This window comes from Lissotriton helveticus, chromosome 6 (genome assembly GCF_964261635.1).
Source record: "Lissotriton helveticus chromosome 6, aLisHel1.1, whole genome shotgun sequence".
NCBI lineage: Eukaryota > Metazoa > Chordata > Amphibia > Caudata > Salamandridae > Lissotriton > Lissotriton helveticus.
Genome location: NC_136067.1, coordinates 1,649,111,145 through 1,649,123,491, shown reverse-complemented (window position 1 = coordinate 1,649,123,491; position 12,347 = coordinate 1,649,111,145).

Sequence of the window (12,347 nt, the reverse complement as noted above, 5' to 3'; positions counted from 1 at the left end):
TCTTCCTGGATGCTACTAAGGCATTCGACTCGGTTGAATGGCCTTACCTATTTTCGGTTCTGGCGGCCATGGGATTCCCACGACTCTTCATCTCCTGGGTCCAGCTGCTTTACACACAACCCACGGCGAAGGTCCTCATCAATGGTCGCCTTTCACACTCCATCGCCATCACCAGAGGTACACGTCAGGGGTGCCCTTTATCCCCCCTCCTATTTGCTATCGCGATCGAACCTCTAGCCTGTAGACTTCGTCAGCTGCATCGAGACGGTGTGGTACAATGCCTTCAGCGCCAAATTGATGTATCCTTATATGCCGACGACATTACGCTCTATGTCAAACACCCTGAACTACACCTCAAACCCCATCTAAGAGAATTTGTAGTGTTCTGCAGGATGTCGGGGATACACATAAATTGGTCCAAGTCGCAATTCTTCCCCCTTACCGACGCGGTTACTGACTTCCCTCTTGACTATCCACTAGAGTGGTGTCGGACGGATCTCCGATACCTCGGTATACAGATCTCGCGCGACAAAGGTGAAACGCTCCGCTCCAATTATGGGATGGCAATCACGAAACTCGCGACTGCTGTGGATCGATGGATCACCCTGACGCTTTCCATGGCTGGTAGAGCATCCCTCATTAAAATGGTGGTTCTACCCTGGTTCCTATATCTCTTTCTCAACATCCCATACTATCCAGGTGCTTTCTTCTTCAAAACCTTAAAATCAGAGCTCTGTCGGTTATTCTGGGGGGGAAAAAGTCCACGGTTGAAGTAGTCCACACTAATCCAGCCTTACGATACTGGAGGCTTCGATGTCCCTGACCTCGAGGCTTATTACCTATGCGCACAGGCGCATTATGCATATCACTGGCTCGTTCCCACGCCCTTCATGCCTCAGCTGGTGGTGGAAGACTGGATCGTGCATCCCATTCCGCTCAATGGCCTGTTCCATTGCCCAGAATCATCGATACAGACGCCGAACACCTCCGTTTCCTGCACTTTGGATGCATGGCGCCGCATAGCCAAGAGGATGTCCTGCTGTCTACCGTACTCTCCTAAACTGCCTTTGACGTTTCATCCTCACCTTGCTCTATTACAGGAGCGAGGCTTTCGTATACTTTGCGAACGACTGCAGATCACCTCCTGGGGCGATCTTTTCGTGAACAGGAAATTCAAAACCGCAGAGCTGTTCTTTACCTCCCCGGATCGTACTCCGCTTGATGTATTTTATTACCTGCGCCTTCGCCAAGGGATGAAGGACATCCTGCCTGAGTTCCCTAATGAACCCGAAATACTTCTCCCACTACACTTTTTGTTATGCTCACAAGAAGGGGCACACTTGGTCTCTGGTCTTTATCGTCAACTCAGGTCTGCTACCAAGATGCCTGAGGCGAGAGCTCGAGCGCACTGGAGCGCAGATCTGGCCACTGAGCTCACCGACGACCACTGGCAATACTGCTGCGCCCTTACGGCTCGTATATCAGCCAGTAGTAGACTTAAGATAATACACTACAAATTCTTGCAGCGACTGTATTATACCCCAGTAAAAAAAACACAGATTTTGTCTAGCTGACAATGACAGGTGCGAGCGCTGCCATGCCGAGCACGCGGGCTTCCTGCACTTAGCCTGGGAATGCCCTCCTGTTCATCTATACTGGCAGCAAGTAGCCGACGCTCTTACAGCGATGACCAAGGAAACCATTACTGTGGAGCAGCTCCTCACGCTACTCGGACACACACCACACATTCCAAAATCCTGCAGAAAATTCGTAGATACTGCACTGCTCTTGGCGAGGTGTCGAGTGGCGTGTCGCTGGGGCCGAGGCAGAGCACCTAAATTCAAATATTGGTTGGCAGACATGACTTACTGTCAAGAGCAACACATCACGTTTACTGAGTTGTTACCGATCCCTAACCGACCTAAAGACATTTGGGGCCCGCTGGTCAGTTATCTGCTTGCCCAGGCAGATGATAGTGATGTATCAGAGGGAGGACATATTAGCGATCAGCTAAACTGATAACACTCAGCAATAGAGAAGGCTGCCTACCGACACACATACACCTCACTTCTTATCACTCCGGCACGTTACCCCGCATGTTACACTGTTGGTCGCTACCTTGCACAAAACTCCCCCACATGTTCTTCACAGACACTATATACGCAGACATTGCCGCTGGGCCCTTGCCCACTATGTAGTCTCTGCCGCCCTGCTTATCCCATACACCCTTCTCATCGTACTTGGTGGTTCCCTGTAGCGCTGCACATAACCTTTATCCTCCAGATGAATACGTACCACCTTGCCTGCTGATATATCAATGCATAGCAATGAACGACCATCGATACATAAGCTACTCTGTTGTCCCGAAATTCCACTCCCAAATGTGTCTACGAGACCTCATAGTTTTGTTTACTGTTAGGAATCAATAAAAACGAAACACCTGTTCTACTGCAGTGAACTCTCAGGTATATATTTTTACACTGGATACTGGACACTCATTGCATAATGCTATTATACGCCACCGGGCCTCCGGGATACCGGTTCCAAGGCTGTGTTACACCAATTACTACTTCCTTATCGAGTCGCACATAACGCTGCCGGCCTCCGGGTTGTAGGCGCACAAAGCAGTGTACTGTTTATAATATGCAATATAGCAGTTTGAACCCAAAAAAAAAAACAAAAAAAAAGGTTAGTGGGGCTGTGATGGCTACAGCCCCAATCCAAGATGTCCTTCCTGAAAAGGTTGGTAGGGCTGTGCAAGTCTCAGCCCCATCTTTAGCTAACTCCCTTCCTAAACAGAATAGCAGGCCTGTGATGGTAACAGCCCATACCCAAACTGAGTCTCCTCCTGAAAAGGTTGGTGGGGCTGTGATGGCCACAGCCCAAACTCAAACTGATTCATGTGTTGTGAAGCCTGAAACTATGAACCACTCCACACAAACAGAGAGCATTGAGGAGGAAGAGAAATATCCCTCCCACCAGACTTTAGGAAAGGATCAGCCTCCTCAGAGAACTGATCTTACCCCTGATGAAGGAACTGCCCCAGAGGTGGTTAGGCCTAGCCTGACAGAGCCCCTGATGTCAGTTGACCCTTCCCAGGTGGGACCCAGTCTAGAGCAGGTAACCTGCCCCTCTCTACCCTGCCTCACTCAGCCCAGGGCTGTGGAGGACAGGGAGGCCAGTGGACCCCACAGGGCCCACTGTCCCCAGGAACCTCCCCATCAGCAGATTAGGGGCACCAAAACTCTCAGCCCTAGCCAGGTGAAAATTCCTGAAAGTCCTGAGGGATCCCCCTTAAAATTAGTTAGGGACCTCCCCCAGAGGGACTCTGTGGAGCACAGCCAAACCTGGGACTTAAAAACCCCACACCTGACCTGTCCCTCCAGTAAGCCCACAGAGGGGACCCAGACTCCAGCTTTAGGTAGCCAGAGGTTGACCCTGAGATCACAGTGCAACTCAGTCAAGAAAAGAAAGGCCTACATGGTGGAGAGTGATTGGAGGAAGCTAAGTCCTACAGAGGAATCTCACTTCAGTACTCCATCTCAACACCAGCCTTTAACTTTGCCAAAACACACCACAGGTAGAGATTCCCTAGGGTGGAGACCCTCAGATACCCTTAGGGTGAGGGATTGCTTAGTGGACCATGAGACAGGGGGTAACCAAGCCAGAGCTGGTACTTCCTTATATGGCCACTTAGGCAATATAGGCTTACCTGGTCAAGGATAGCCTTATCTCCTTTCGTTTGGGGGGGGGTTGTGTAGGAAGGTGGATATCTGACTATGGTTACCCCCAAACTTTTTGCCTAGTGTTTAGCTGTTTTTTTACTTAGTTGGCCTGGGATCCTGCTATTCAGGGCCCCAGGCTAATTGCTCTCTCCTTAAAATGGACTCCATGTACCTTAGGTACATACACAATTGGAACTGGTTCACCTTATTGGCCCCTGTAACAGTGTACCCTAGGTACCCAGGGCATAGGTGTTTCCAAGGCCTACCAGGGGCTGCAGCATGTATTATGCCACCCCTGGCCTGGCCTCCATATTTGACACAACTGGCTGATCACTCAGCTGGGGTAAGTCGGTGTAATCACCTCTTACTTAGGTACAGTATGTCTATATCTAACTTAAAATGGACACATATGTTCCTATCAGCCACTCCTATGGAAGGCCTCATCAATCCTGGAGGCAGAGTGCTTGGAAATATGTGAGATGGTGCTCTAGCATGAGCTGAGCCTGTCTGCAGCTTTCGGAACCACGTCCTTTAGCTGTTCCATGATACTGCCATACCATATACTCTTAAGTGCATTATGAACCTCGCGATTAAATGCTATCTTTGGTTTGGCTTTATCAAAACATGTCGAGTAAGGTGTCATACGAATTGGAATACTACCCCCTCGCCAGTTCTGGCGACGGGGGTAGCATTCCACCCTTCTAGAGGGACACGACATGTACATAACCTGAAACCCGGGTAAAGTTAAACATGAGCCTCAGCATCACAAAATGGATGCTGCCACCACAGACACAAGTCTGACCTCCTGCTGCTGGGAGTCCTTCCAGCGAGGGAGGCTTGGACAAAGGGTTTCCTGCCTTGGGAGGTGCTAGCACCACCCCAGACAGGATTTTGTGTATTGGGTAGGACCAGGCTGAATAGAATGAGACATGCCTGGGGCACACAAGGTGTCCCTGTGCATAAGCCAGTCCAAACCGGTGCTGGGGCTTCCCAGCCCAATCCTGGCGCGGAGATGGACAAAGGAAAGGGGGTGTAACCACCCCCCTTCCTGGTCCCCCCCAGAGGAGGGACCTAGCAGGTGATCCGGCCCCCAGATTTGGAATAAGAGTAGGAGCTGTGTCCCAAGGCTTCAGATCATCCTGAACTCGACTTGAAACTAAGAAGAAAACTGGACTTCGACATTCTGCTGCACAGAAGACTGAAGAGAATCTCCCTTGTGGCCAAGGAGTGACCACACTGTGAATACAGGCACCAACCAGCAACTCAATGTCTGCTTTGCCACCGCATCCCGCTGGAGCCCGAGCCCAGAGCCCAACAAGACCTGGATTCCCAGACATCTCAGAGCCCGATCCACAGTCCCTGAAAAGAAGAGACCCGTGGAGGCACCGAGAGACGTGGGACCGGCCATCTTTAAAGACCCCCGAGAAGCTGACTGCGCAGCACCCGAGGCTTCCTCAGCGCTGTGCTTTGGGGTTTGAGAAGCCCCACCACCGAGCAGCATCTGCACCGAAGATCAGCCCCCCAGTATCTCTACGATCTGCGTGGGGCCTTTTTGCACTTTGCCACTCGATGCGTCATCCCGGTCGCTAGCCCGTTGGCTGGTGGCCATCTTGGCGACAAAATCTACAAACAACACCGCTGGTCTGGTTGCTCCAGACTGGCCCTCACTCCCCTGAAAAGGAGCACCTGCTCTGACCTTGCTGGTCCGAGTAACAAGCTTTCTTCACTTCCTGCGTGGCTTGCATTAGCCAAGGCCTGTTTGCTCCAATTAAGTTGCCGACACCGTCATCAGCTAGAACCTTTGTGGGACAGCTCGTGACCGACTCCTGGATGTCCTCGACCTCTTCGTGTCCACGTGGCTGCGGGGACAAGCTACCTCTCTTCACCTGTTTGACCCGACATCGCCTGGTTCCATCCTGGTTCCACGGTAGTCACTGGCTAGTGACTTTGAAATTGTCCCCTCTGCTTTCAGGTCTTCACATCTTCAGATCCACCCTTGGATCCACCGGAACTCTCCTCGACGACCCGCCTGCAGCATCTTCATCTTCAGGCACAATCGACCTGCGTGATGAAACCCGACACTACTTTGCACCTGTGCACCCGCTTCCTGTGGGTGAGGTAACTCAGCAATGCCAGTGTTCCTACACTGGTACACACCTCTAGTGTCTAGGTCTAAAGTTTTGTCCTTCTAGGTCAGTCGGAAGGTTCCTTAAACAGTAACTTTATAAATTTTACGCACCATTGACATTGCATTGGTGCATGCGTGTGCTTTAAGCGCTGCACCCGAGCCTTTCCCGACTTCTTCACTGTTCGTCCCGAACAGCTCCAGCGATTCCCCAGGCCCTAGGCCTATTTCCTTTCTGATTGGTGGTTCTTATATCACTATTTTAGTATATGGTTTAGGCGGCCCCTAGGGCTCATCCATATTGTGCAACTTTTGTATATTTAAACTGTGTTTTGTTTTAACGCATTTGCTTCTGTGCTCATAAAGAGTATAGGGGATATTTGTAGTAAATACATATATATATATATTTTCAATATATATCTGTGTGGTGTCCTTTCATTTGGTATTCAAGGGGATTGTATATGGTAAAACAGCTTGCTTCACATGCCTTTGCAGAGTTTAGCCTAAGACTGCTTTGTCCACGCTACTAGGATAGCTGGTCTATAAGGTTGACTTACAACCAATCATCATAAGGGTTGCTTGGCATGGTACAAGCTGATTACTAGAACTAGTGAGCATCATATACCAGGCCAACTTCTCACACACAGGATCAAATTTTTAAACTAAACTTGCCAAGTTTTACTAAACCAGATAGCACTGCTTTTGCCCCAGTTTACCCGGTTTAGACGAGTAGGGAGTGTCCAGGGGACGCTGTAAGCACCACCGGGAGCTGCCACCCATTTCCGCCGCCATCTTGGGAGGGAATCGGAGCGGGCAGCGGGCTAGTTGTTGTGGCACTGCAGACATAAAATGGACACCTCAGAGCATTCGCTCAGCGGGCGCACCGGCGGCGCGCCAAAGGCAAGCCCGTCTGTGCCCGTCCATGCCTGGCCCGGGCCCAGGGCCAGGACCCCTGCTAAAAATCTAGTGAAATTACCATCTACTCTACATCTGCCAAAACAGCAAAAAAAGATAGGGACTTATATTTATGACGCGAAGTCTCTAAAAGCCATCCGAAAACCTATTATGTCCACTTGTGCCAAAGCCCATAATATCTTAGATCCTTTTCTCTGTAATTCCTACAGTTTCTCTTTAAATTCAAAGGAAAAAGAGAATACATTATATAGGAATAAAGGCAGTAAACCCACAACATATAAAATGATAAGTATAAACTCCCAAAACATAAAACCAATATGTTTGACCTCCTTTTTATTTAACGATCAATCGGATGCAGTCTTCCTTACAGAAACCTGGCTCCAAGAAAGCTCGGGACCTGATATAGCAGCAGCCCTACCCTCTTATTATGCCATAGTAAGAGTTGATAGAACCAAAAAGGTAGGGGGGGGAGGGGAATTGCGATAATTAAAAAAAATCTATAATTGCACCCTTGATCAATTTCCTATTACATCATGTGAAGCGGCCCTTTTCAAACTCACCCTCTCTTCCAATTTTACTTTCTCAGGGGTACTCATGTACAGACCCCCAGATCAGATGGTAAATTGGATTCCCGTACTAATGGAGGAAATCTCCTTCCAGATAACAAATAAAGCCAATTTTACTGTTTTAGGAGATCTAAATCTCCACTTAGAAGATGCCACCTGCAAAAATAGCATCAGACTTATTTCGGATATGGCCTCACAAAATCTTAAGCTGGTTAATGCAGGGCCAACTCATAGAGCTGGGCATTTCTTAGATCCCATCTTTACCAATCTAGATACAATTACCTGCTCACCAGCCCTACCAACAATCTGGTCCGATCAACACCAGATAAATTTCTCCCTGACGTCACCTTACAACAGAAACACACTAAACATAATAAATAGCACAGAGAATCTACATAGAAACTGGAAGAGGCTAGACATAACAAAATTTAACAAATGTCTAGAGGAGCACATACCACCTATGGAACAAGAGATAGACCCCCTAGCAAATGCAGTACAAAGCTGGTTTTACAGAAGCAGCTGACTTATGCCTCCCTACCTCTAAACAAAAATAAATCACACATCACCCCCCAGCACCCTGGTATAATGATTATTTGAAGAATTCTAAATCTAGTTGTAAAGTCTTAGAGAGAAACTGGAGGAGAAACTATGATCTCATAGACAAACTAGCCTATAAAGCAGCCCTGAGTAAATATCACAAAGAATGCAGGCAGGCACGTGCCACCTTTGTGAACTTAACCATCTCCAAAGCTTCTAACTGTGCAAAAACACTATTTAACACAGTGAAAATTCTGGCAGGCTCAGATGTAATAGCCAAACCATCTTCTCTGTCTCAATCCAAATGTGAAGAACTAGCGACTTTCTTCATAGACAAAGTGGAAGGTATCTATCAAGAAATCGTTTCACAAAAAGATGAGGCCCCTAGACCTGAGGTTTCCACATCTGATTGGGTGCATGAACACAACCTAGTAAAGACCAACCATACGTTAAAGGATTGGCCCCTACTGACAACCAATACCGTGGGAGATTTATTAAATTCAATCAAATCAGGATCACCGAGGGACCCTATCCCAGCTAATATTCTTAAACAACTTGATCACTCCGTGATGTCAATCATAACCCATGCACTCAATTCATCAATTAAAGATACCAAAGTTCCAGCCCTTTGGAAGCATGCTATGATTCACCCTCTATTGAAAAAAACGAATGCAGACACATCCGATACAAAAAACTATTGACCTATTTCTCTACTCCCAATTCTGTCTAAAATCTTGGAAAAACATATCCACCTACATCTGACACAATATGTCAATACTCACCTACTATTGCACCCGTCACATTCTGGTTTTAGGGCAGGTTTCTCAACAGAAACCACACTCTTAGGTGTGACAGAGACAATCCACCAGAAATTAGATCAAGAGGAAACAGTAGCGCTCATCCTTTTGGATCTGAGCGCTGCTTTTGATACTATCTCACATAAAGTGCTCTTAAACACACTGAGCAACATAGGAATTGGCAGAGATGCTCTCAAGTGGATTCAGGACTTTCTTTCCAATAGAACATTCCAAGTTTTCTCCCAACGCCTGCACTGAAACACACTCATTTAGCCATGGCGTACCGCAGGCATCCATCTTGAGTCCGCTTCTCTTCAACCTTTATGTAAAGCCTTTGGCGGAGTTGGCTGAGGAGTCGGGACTCACGATCTATTACTATGCAGATGATTCTCAAGTTATTTTCTCACTTGCGACTCAAAATGCAAATGACATCTCGATGCTTAAAATAGGACTAAATAACATCGTAACTTGGATGAAGGCAAATTTCCTAAAACTCAACGGAGAAAAAACGGAGGTAGTAATTTTAGGGAAACAGAAGCACCTATGGAGCCGACAACACTGGCCAGAAAAAATGGGCAATCTCCCGATCCCAGTATCACAAGTACGTAATCTTGGTATACTCCTTGATGATAATTTGAGCATGCATGCACAATCAGTTAAAGTTGCAGCCACCTGCTTTTCCATCATTCGGTGGCTGAGAAAAATCTGCTGGATGCTCCCAGAGTCAACTAAAAAAACGGTAGTCAATGCCTTGATCACGTCCCGTTCAGACTACGGTAATGTTATTTATCTAGGATCAAATAAAACTATCCTCCACCATTTACAGATGGCCCAAAATGCGGCAGTTAGATTATTATGCAAAGTACCAAAAAGGGAATCAGTTTCTGCATTCCGACGCAAGCTACATTGGCTAAATGTTGAAAACCGAGTGAATTTTAAAGCACTCATCTATATGTACAAAATTAAAGCCAACACAGCCCCTAAGTACCTCTGCGCACTGGCAAAAACATGTATCCCATCCAGGAGCCTCAGATCGGCCACTCAGGGACGTTTTATGATCCCTAAATTCAAGCGTGCACGCATTGGAGGCAAATCCTTTGCCTACCTGGGCCTGTTTCATTGGAATTCTCCCCCGATCGCACTGAGAAACGAGCCAAACTACTCCAGTTTTCGCAAGTTGCTAAAACCTGGTTGTTTGATAAATAAGATACTTTATCCATACAGAAGTGGCTGAGATGCGCCGGGAAACCCTCTTTGGGTAGCTGTTGCGCACTACAAGTACAAAAAATAAAAATAAATAAATAAATATATAACTACCTTCTTACATCATGGAAACTACTTCCATTATTAATAAAGTAGAAGGATTGCCATTTAATCCGTCTAACCATATTCTTGTCACCCTCGACATTTAGGCTTTATATAGTAATATTCCATAAGATAGGGCCATCACCTCCATTGATTGGTTTATCGAAGAATACCAGGTCCCCTGCCCCAAAGCATTTCTATTACAATGCATACAAATTGTATTATCTGAAAACACCTTCCAATTTGGCAACAGCCTCTACAAACAGATCAAGGGCGTAAGTTTGGGGGGTTGGGGGAGGGGCACGGTGGGGGTGATAAACAATGGAATCTGGATGATTGCAGGTAAGTAAACAATTAAATTAATAAAACAAATTTCGTAGCGTGCCCTGCATCGCAAAATGCAATGCAGGGCACGGAACGAAGGGGCATATTATCAACAAAAGGCGATACATTATCGCTGCTTTTATTGGCAGGAAACTGCCGGTAAAGCGGTGATAATGGGCTTGATAATATGTCCTTGTGAATTCCCATAGAAGCCTAGGTTATGGTGTTAACCTGGGCTTCTATGGGAATTCACAAGGATATATTATCAAGACCATTATCGCCGCTTTAGCAGCAGTTTCCTGCCGATAAAAGCGGCGATAATGTATCGCCCTTTACTGATAATATGGCACTGACGGGCATATTATCAAGGACCGGTGTTAAAATTATCGCCGTTTTATCGGCAGGAAACTGCAGATAAAACGGCGAAAATGGGCTTGATAATATGCCCTTGTGAATTCCCATAGCAGCCCAGGTTAACACCAGAACCTGGGCTGCTATGGGAATTTACAAGGGCCTATTATCAAGCACATTATCGCCGCTTTATCGGCAGTTTCCTACCGATAAAAGCGGCGATTAATGTATCGCCTTTTGTTGATAATATGCCCCTTCGTTCCCTGCCCTGCATTGCATTTTGCGATGCAGGGCACGCTACGAAATTCGTTTTATTATTTAATTGTTTACTTACCTGCAATCATCCAGATTCCGTTGTTTATCACCCCCCACCCTGCCCCTCCCCCACCCCGCCTGCCTGCCCCACCACAACTCCCTCCATGGGCCGCGGCTGATTAAGCCCATTATCGCCGTTTTATCAGCATTTTCCTGCTGATAAAACGGCGATAATTTTAACACCGGTCCTTGATAATATGCCCCTATATTTGTCCCTTTTTTCAATAATTTGTAGCCTCTGTTTTTATACTTCCCTCTCTCTCCTCTTACTCCTTTCTCTCTCTCGGTACTACTGTCTTTTTCTTATATTGTACTCTGTGCTCATATTGTCGTTCTTTGTGTTTATATTTTCTTGTCTCTCCTCGTATTCCTTCTGTCTCTTCATTTTCTTCCCTCTCTCTTCTTATTTCATTTTTTTCTTGATACTCCCTGTTTTGTCTTCTTTCTCGTTTCTCTCCCTCTGTATATAGTCTGTGCATATTTACAAGCCCCTTGTGCGTCTTTGTTGTTTTATTGGGTTAGTTTTTTGATGTAATAGTGGCAGAAATAATGTAGTAAAATGCATATGTATTTGGAAAATGAGTCAGTGTTGTTCACTGATATGTAGTAATTATATACATGGAATATGTATAGTCCGTTAAACGTTTTTCAGTAGTAAATGGTAAAATACATGTTCTCATTTTTTTATGTAATATCACACTGTGCATGTGTGTACATTAAGGATTTATGGGGCATATTATCAAGGACCGGTGTTAAAATTATTGCCGTTTTATCATCAGGAAACTGCCGATAAGACAGTGACAATGGGTTTGATAATACGGCCTTGTTAATTCCCATAGAAGCCCATGTTAAAACCAGAACATGGGCTTCTATGGGAATTAACAAGGGCGTATTTTCAAGCCCATTATCGCCATTTTATCGGCAGTTTCCTGCCGATAAAACGGCGATAATTTTAACAGCGGTCCTTGATAATATGCCCCTATGGGGCATATCATCAAGCCTGGGCGTTAAAATGATCGCCACTTTATCGACAGGAAACTGCAGATGAAGTTGCAATAATGGGCTTTATAATATGCTCTATGGAATTCCAATCAAAGCACATGTTAGATGTTCTTCACATCTAACATGAGCTTCGATTGGAATTTCATAGAGCATATTATCAAGCCCATTATTGCCACTTTAGCGGCAGTTTCCTGCCGATAAAGTTGCGATAATTGTATCACCCAGGCTTGATAATATGCCCCCATATTCGCTCCTTTCTGCATATTTTCTACACTCTCTTGTCATACTCCCTCCTCTCTTGTCTTACTCCTTCCTCTCTCATTATACTATCTTCTTTTTCTTATATTCTGTTCTCTTCTTATACTTTTTTTTCATACTTGCTCCT